The sequence below is a fragment of the Ascaphus truei genome, chromosome 3 (assembly GCF_040206685.1).
Source record: "Ascaphus truei isolate aAscTru1 chromosome 3, aAscTru1.hap1, whole genome shotgun sequence".
Classification (NCBI taxonomy): Eukaryota; Metazoa; Chordata; class Amphibia; order Anura; family Ascaphidae; genus Ascaphus; species Ascaphus truei.
In genome coordinates, this window is record NC_134485.1 from 234,290,878 (window position 1) to 234,299,717 (window position 8,840).

Below are 8,840 nucleotides of genomic sequence, written 5' to 3' on the forward strand. Positions count from 1 at the left end.
CATCCATTTCACTCGTGGAGAACACAGTCCGTCGTTTATTCATTTGGGCTGTCAGCCGTTCTTTCCACTCAGTGGGCAATGTCGACTCGCCGAAATTGAAGTCCAAATCGACTAACCGCTCACTGGCTGCCGCCGCATTCACCTGGGGCATTGTTTCCACAGGGCTGATCGGATATATGCAACCCAGACTCTGTCCGGCAGAAAGTTCCATCGGGAATGGGGAGATGTTCTGCACATATACGTAAGTTCGTAGAGGGATTTTAGTCGTCCACTCCCTCACTTCGGGTAGTACCCTATACCCTCTCTGAACTTCTTCCTCAGGGGTACTCTCCAGAGAGAAGAGCTGATCGTTCTCATCTCACTCGGGATAACAGCACCAGACGGCCATTCGTTGCACTCCCCTGGTAATATGGTCGTCAATCTGCGTTGACAATTGTAGAGATCCCCGTGACGCTCCAAGGCATATACCCGGTTGCACTCCTCTCGTAGGACGGGGTCTAGGTGCGAATTGGCCAGCGGCAAGTCGTTGGTCTCTTTCAGGTATGCTCTGATTACAGCTTGTACTATATCAGTATTGGTTCCCAAGATGATCGGATACTTGCACTGGTCTTGGGGCTCCGGGCATACCATTGCCGCTACATGCATGGGGTGTTTCTTGCTGGTGTTCAGTTGGAGTATTTCCAGTTGAACCCTTACAATCCCATCGATGGGGTAGTCTTCATTACTTAACCCCCTAACCTTCATATGTTCGGCCGACCTCAGGGGGCAGTGTCTAAGGTGCTGGTCATAAAACTTGCGGTATATAATGGTCACTTGTGATCCCGTGTCCAGTAGGGCCGATGCATAGATCCCTTCCAGTACAACAGGCACGATGGCCGCGGGGCCTACTTGACTATAAACTTCACTTGGTGAGGCGTCATCACTGGGGCCGGAGTGAGAAGGGGCATCTTCGGTTCCATGAGGGGGTTCTGGATCAGCCTCTGCCATTTTTACGCGGCAGACCATTGACCGGGCTGAGTTTCCTCTATCGGGAGGTTTTTCCTCTGGAGGATCCTCCCTCTCCGAACAGTTACTGGAGAAGTGGCCCTTCTTACCGCAGTTATAGCACACAACCTCGCGGCGTTCTGGACGAACCTTGGATGGGGAAGGTGGTCGGTCGGAGGGTTTTGGCTTGTACCCCTTGGACGGGGTGGCAGACTCTTCCTTCTTCTCCATAGAGCCCTTTCCCTTTGAGACGGAGGGGCTCTTGGGTTTTGCGGTAGAGTGTAACAAAGCATGTGCCTCCTGAATTTTCACCTGGCGCTGCAATCCGGTGAACGTAGGGGGACTTCCTTCCATTATTTTGCTGCAGAGCATATTGGCTATGGGGTGAGTGGGGCTTGATCCCCGCTGGTACTGCTTACGAAGCGCCTCATCCATCCTAGAGGCGGGAATCAACTTACGATTGAGTAGGATTCCCAAGACCAGTTGCAGGCGGTGTATAAAGGCAGACAAGTCCTCTCCCTCCTTCTGATAGAGATTATAGTACTTCGTCCAGATCGCTCCTTCATTTTCTGCGAGTCCGTACGCTTCCAGCAGGAATTTCACCATCTCCAACGCTGTCAACTCTGGATGTTGGTCCCTGTGGATGGTTACAATGGTAGAAGCGGGAGGCCTGAGACACTCCATGATACGCTGCCTTTTTACTGTTTCAGTGCACGACCATTCCTCTACGACTTTTAATGCATTCTCCCTCCAAGGGTCTATCCCTTCCTCCCCCTGTGGTGTTGGAAGTACTCCCGAGAAGGCTTTGAGTTTCCGGTAGCTTTGGGACTGGGAGGCCATGGTGATGGCTTCTACGAATTGGGGTAGCATCACCCCCAATGCGGAACCTTCATTAGTTACCCTACTGTCTCTGATAGGCCGGGAGTTCACCTCATGGGGCGCGGGGGCTGGTGAAGAGGGCGGACTGTCAGCCCAACTAGTGGCTCCCGTGAGAGCGCTGGGAGTAAAAGAGACTTTGGGTGGGGGACGGTCGACCCGGTTTGGGGTACTTGACACTGGTGCAGTTGGCGTCCAAGTACTGGTGGGCAGAGCGTCGCAACACGACCGCGTCCCCGGCAACCCCCCACACGCGTCCCCAGCAACCGGCCGCATCAGGAGGGTAGCGCGCTGAGCCCACACACGCCCCCGCACCTCCCCGCGAGCGGCTGCTAGCTCCCGACCGCCGCGGTGAGTACCCGGAGGGGGCCAGCAAAACAGAGGGGGACCTGGCTAAACATACATTTAAAAGAACAGCTAATAATAGCATGAATAACAAATTATCCATAAAATAGAACGTTGAAAGACCAGTAACTATATAGCAATTTAAAAAGCAACAGGAAAAGTAAAAGAAAGAGAAAAATAAAAAGTAACATTCAGATAAATAAATAGTTAAACTATAACTAAATAACCAAATATAAACTATAACTAAATATATAGATAACTAAAGGAAATAGAATAAAAAGACTGTAAACTTTATCATAGACGTAAATACTGTATGTCCTATAATAGATATTGAACAAAAAAAGAGAATGAACAATAAAAAACAATATATGTTAAGCAATGAATAATAGACAGACCCCAGCTTTTAACTACGAAGAGGACAAAAAAGGAATATAATGACTAGATAAATAATCATTGAATCATAAATCAAACAGACAATAATCTCAATACCATGAACACTTTAATCAAAAAATGTTTAAGTTCCCATTCAATGTTGATACCTGCGGGATATAAAGGGGGCTATGCACTAAGCTCCGAGGTTTCGCGCTGGCCTGAAAACAATTAGCACGTCCGATAAAAAATGAAGTCGCTGGCGCGATTCACTAAGGCCCTGAGCTCATTTTCATCGCACGTGCCCAAAACTGGCTTATCGTGCGTGCAATGTTTTTTCCCTCAGCTAGCACACTGAAACTTCACGTACGCTAGCTGATAGAAAAATAAGCCGCCTGTAACATTTGCCTGGAGATTCTGCAAGGCTGTTACAGGCGATCGTACACTAAATAAATACCTTTTAATAATAGTGGGCATGAGCAGGGGGTCTCCGGAGCTGAACCGCATTGGTTTCAGGTCCGGGGACCCCCTACTTCAGGAGATACAGGCCCCGTTATAGGGTGCCGGTATCCCCTGCTTCCCGAGTTATAGGCTCCGGTATGGGGCATCGGATGCCAATGTCGTCGCCATCTTTATAGCATCCAAGACGCGACGTTGACGCTATAAAAATGGCGGCGACACTGGCACCAATGCCCCAAACCGGGGCCTGTAACTCGGGAAGCACGGGGTCTCTGAGGCAGAAATCAATGTGGTTCAGCTCAGGAGACCCCCTGCTCCCGCACACTATTATTAAAAATACATTAAAGCAGCTTCATTACTTTAGCGGCTATCCGCTAAGGCAATGAAAGGTTTAAGGCACATTAGCATGTTTATTGGGGACAATTGCCCCCAATAAACATAGCAATATACAACACACTTCCCCCTCCCATCCCCTAACACATACAATACAGTAATGGGCAAAATTAATAAGGTTATTAAGGGGTTAGGGGACATTACATTGGCTATTTTGATTGTTTTGTATGATTTGCAGCTTAGGAGGGGACATGGGCAGGATGAAGATTAGGATGAAGACGGCCTTTATCGTGGGTGCCTGGAATAAAACGTAAGTGTAATATGTATTTACTGTTTTTTGTTGTGATTTATATGTATTTTAAATGGGCAAATGCATTATTATCCATATGTGGATAATAGTAATTTTGCCCATTACTGTAGTGTATGTATTAGGAGGCGGGGGAGGGGGGTGTATTTAGTTAGAAATATTGTTTATTTTTTTTGGAGGCACAACATTGGTATCGCAGGCCCACGGGGATCCCGGGACTTCCGCGGGGACTCCTGCCGGGACCCACGGGGACCCACGGACTCCCGCGGGGACCCCCGCTTGGTCAGCCGGGAACACCCGTGGGACCCCCGGCCTCCCTCGGGACACCTGCCGGGTGCAGCTTTTTTTATCACCTGCCTTTAGCTGGTGAGCTTTTTTCAGCACAACTTTCGCGTACGATAAGTTTGCGTTTCTTAGTGAATCCCGCAGAAGGGCAGGATTCAGCGCTGATCGTACGAGCAAAGTTGAAAAATTTCTTGAAAAAAGTCTGTTTTAGAGCTCAAAGTGCCTGTTTCTGCGGCTCTGTGAATCGCGCTCGGCGGAACTTCACGTTCTAAGAGCACTTTGCGCTCTTAAAACGACTTTTCACAGCTTAGTGCATAGCCCCCATAGTGTTCATGGTATAGATCCAATACATTTAGCTGCAGGAGCATGCGTAAAAAAACAACAATGTACCTGTATGAAAACAGTTTCAATTTACCATATTTTCATCTGAAAAGATCAAAGCTTGACATTTTGCTCATATCATCTGACATTTTCATACCTCAATGATGAGATTAGTGGATAACATTTCATGTTGACTTGCTACTACACAAAGATGTACTGTAGTAATTCAATATCCAGATGATTCACCAACTAATAAAAGTATATCAGTGTAACAAGTTAGGTCCCAAACATGACTCTAAATGTGGATTTTTTAAGGTTTTTCTGTCTACCTGCCAGAAGAACTTCCCTACAGTACATAGAACTTTGCTTCTAAATAGTGATGTACCAGGTCAAAAAAATGACCGGGTAACTGGTACCGAGTACCCAAAAAAAAGACGGGTAGTTTTGGCTTAGCTGCAGCTGGCGGCGGAGGGTGATGAGGACCACGGTGACATCCTGGTGGCGGTTGGAGCAGCGGAAGACATCCTACACAGCTGGTGCCGGTGGGAGCAGAGGATCATGTGACCAGAGCAGAAGCTTTACGATTGGAAAGCCAGGGATGAGTGTGACTTCCGACTTCTGGTGCAGCTCCTCCCCGGCTGTCCAATAGTAACGCTCCTGCTCCGGTCACATGTTCCTCTGCTCCCACCGTATTGTCTGTGAAGTATGTCTTCCGCAGCTCCCACCACAGCCAGGATGTCGCTGTGGTCCTCCTCACCCTCTGCCACGGTCATCCTCACCCTCCGCCGCCGGCTGCAGGTAAGTCTTATGCTGCTCTTCTCCTGCTGCTCTCCAAGAGGAGGACTGAGGGAGCAGAGCAGAATATAAATTACCCCACACCGGGTCCAAGCACCCTGAGTCGCTTTCGGGTAATTTCTGGGTATTTTAAATATGGCTAGGTATGCCGGGTACCGGTAATTTCCGGATACCCGGTACATCACTGCTTCTGAACAAAATCAAATTATAAACAAAATGACCAAAACTGGCAAATCAGTATATAGTAATTACTAGCTGATATACCCGGCGTTGCCCGGGCGTGGAAGGGCAGGGGGCATGGAGTGGAAGGGGGGGCAAAGGGCAGGGAGGGGGGGGCAAAGGGCAGGGAGGGGGGGACTCAATCCCCCCCACACACACACACAATCCCCCCCCACACACACACACAATCCCCCCCACACACAATCACACAATCCCCACACTCAATCCCCCCCCACACACACACACAATCCCCCCCACACACACAATCCCCCCACACACACACTTCCCACACACACACACACACACACTCAATTCCCCCCACCCACCCCACACACACACACTCAATCCCCCCCGCCCCCCACACACACACTCAATCACTCCCCCCCCCACCACCACCACAACCACCAACACCACCAACACACACACTTAATGAGTCCACAATTTCACCTGGGGGGGCGACATGCTCCGATCCCCCAACCCCCATGCTGCTGAAAACGGGAAGCAGACAGGAGGGCTTGTCTGTGTGCAGAGAGAAGCGCCGCCCCCTCTGCAAGACACAGACATAGAAGCAGCAGCACGGATCTTCTGGCCCCGCCTCCTCTGCAAGACACAGACATAGAAGCAGCAGCACGGATCTTCTGGCCCCGCCCCCTCTGCAAGACACAGACATAGAAGCAGCAGCACGGAGCGCCCCCAGGTTTCCCTGCAAGCTGCTCGCGCCCCCCCTACATAATCCTGCGCCCCCCCAAGGGGGCGTGCCCCAAGCTAATGTATGTAACACCCCCCCTACCTAGTGTGTGTGTGTGTGTGTGTGTGTGTGTGTGTTGCCAGGTGTCTGGTATTTGGTTCCCCTGTCCGGTAAAATATGTGAGATAATACCGGACATGGGATAGAGTACTAGGGGGCTGGGCAGCTTCTGATTGGCTGAATTATACAGCAGCACCCAATCGGGAGGTGGCAGGAGCCTGGGGGTGGGGGCAAAGAGCGGAGGAAAAGCACGCAGTAGAGAGGTGAGGCTGTGTATATGTGTCTACCTGTGTCCTGCCTGTATATATGTGTGTGTCTCAGTGAGTGTGTGTGTGCCTCAGTGTAATGCCTGTGTGTGTGTGTGTGTGTGTGTGTGTGTGTGTGTGTGTGTGTGTGTGTGTGTGTGTGTGTGTGTGTGTGTGTGTGTGTGTGTGTGTGTGTGTGTGTGTGTGTGTGTGTGTGTGTGGCCCGTCACTCCGCCTCAGGCCAATGAGAGGTGTGCGGGGGCGGGCGGCCCAAGGGACCAATGAGATTTCCCCTAGGGACACCGGACATCCAGACAGGCATACAGTGCTTTCACTAATATAGTATAAGATAGATAGGTACAAAAACAATATTTTTTGTACTGTGTCTCTCTTGTTTTATAACGTGGACATTTTATTAGAGATGGGAGGAATAGTCTATCTGTTCCCGCAATTTCCTGAGTTTTCCCTGCAAAATCCGCAGACAGATTATTCCAATTTTTATCTGTATGGATTATTTTAAATCCCTTTATGTGGCTCTGTTTTGCACCTTTAAATTAACCCCAGTGGGATTAATGTAAATCCATTCCGCGGTTTATTTCTAATCCATTGATGTACTGTAAGAATAAAGTATGATGGATTAAACACAAACACACGCACAACACAGAACACACACATATAGATTTAAAAAAAAAGTATATTGTGTTAGTTTTTTAATTTGTTCTATATATATATATATATAGTCAATGAAAAAATAGTTTGCACTCACGGTTTCTCAAATGAAGGCAGATGCTCGTCCCATATAGAAACATGTATAGGGTAACCAGGGGAATCCAGGTAACAAAGAGACAACACATGCAATATAATGATATAATGCCCTGTGTTATTAATACACTTTATTTACTTCATTATATTACGGTGTGCTGTCTCTTTGTTACCTGGATTTCCGTGGTTACCCTATATACAGTATATATATATATATATATATATATATATATATATATATATATATATATATATATAGTGAGTGGTAGCAGTGGCAGCCATGGCAGGAGCGGTTCTGTCCGTGCCCCTCCTGGGAGATTGAGGAGGTCTAGGTCAACTGTTTTAGGCTCAGTTGGTTGTGTGGGCATAAGAGCCTTAGCAGTTGTTTATGTACCAGCAACTGTTCCTGCTGGTATCAGGCACCAAAGTATGCAAAGTACTGGGCCTGCTTCAACCCTGGTTGAAAGCGTGCCGAGGAACCATCTGATCCTGCTCTTTTTCAGCCTGTGTCAGGGCAACAGGTTGTTGTGGAAAGTAACCCTGTTTAGCACTGCAGTTGCATTGATTTGGGAACTCTTTGCTCCGTGTATCTCTTCCAGACTGCAGTTTAAACAAGTTAATATGGAAATCTTGGGGAGCGCTCAAAATGGTGTGAACTCAGTGCAAAACATATGATACAGAATGATTATCAAAAATATTACAAATTATATAAATTGTGCAAAATGAAAGTGATTAATGAAATTTAAACCATACACTGATTGTTTTTATCTTCTTTCAGGTAGCTACAAGGAGCTTATTTCTTCCTCCAGGGGTCATAGGAAAAAGAAGTAAAATGGATCCAATGATGAAGATTATAAAACTTATATTGGTACAAACAATAGAGCTTAAAATGTTACACACGTTTCAAGTCTATAAACAGAAGATGTATGGGTTTCTTTTGCTGTATTTCGGTGTCCCTCAGAGTCTTTATCTGTGTTAAGCCTTCCCCCTGCTCCGTGCGCAGGAAGGATGTCGGGGAGTGTCAGGGAGCGCCAGCTCTCTCACCCGGTGTTCACTTCCTGGTTCAAGACGTCTCGAATCTCGCGCCTCATGTTACTTGTGGTTGAATTGCTTGTGGCAGGTCTGCCGACCTTTGAACACCGTCCCCACTTCTCCAAGAATAACAGGCTCTCCAACTCTACGTGTTTTGCCCGACAAAGCCATAGAATTGCAGAGCCTGTCATTCTAGGAGAAGTGGGGAAGGTGTTCGGAGGTCATAAAAACATACTCCACCTCCACTTCTATTTGCTTGATCCTTCCGAAAAACTTATTTGAGAGGGAGAGAGGGGAGATATAGAGGTGGGAAGTGAATTGGGAGATAGATGGGTTGGGTAGAGAGATAGATATGTGTAGAGAGAGTGGATGGAGAGAGAGAGAGAAAGAGAGAGATGGGTAGAGAGCTATAAAGAGGGTGAGAGGGGATGGGGAGAAAAATATAGAGGGGATGGGGAAAGAGGGGGTGGGGATAGAGAGAAGAGAGCGGATTGGGAGAGTGAGGGAATGGTAGAGAGAGAGTGGGGGTGGAGGTAGGGAGAGATGCAGGGTATGCGGGAGAGAGAGGAGAGAATGTGGGGTGAGAGAGGGGAAGTGTGGAGAGAGAGGGGTTATGGGGGGGAGAGAGAGAGTATGGGTAGAGAGGTATAGAGGGAGAGAGGGGATATGGAGAAAGAGAGGGAATGGGGAGAAAGAGGGGTAATGGGGAGAGAGAGGTGATGGGAAAAAGAGAGAGGGAATGGGGGAGAGACAGTATGGTA

The 8,840-nt window shown here is 48.1% G+C and overlaps 1 long non-coding RNA gene across 2 annotated transcripts in view; it reads left to right on the forward strand.

Moving 5' to 3' along the window:
• LOC142491027 (uncharacterized) overlaps window positions 1–8,473 on the forward strand; it is a 192,780-nt gene extending 184,307 nt beyond the window's left edge. For both annotated transcript variants that reach the window (XR_012800229.1, XR_012800230.1), the window contains exons 6-7: window positions 3,605–3,676; window positions 7,826–8,473. This is a non-coding gene — a long non-coding RNA (uncharacterized LOC142491027). The remainder of the gene's footprint in view (window positions 1–3,604; window positions 3,677–7,825) is intronic.
• Window positions 8,474–8,840: the final 367 nt, after the last annotated feature.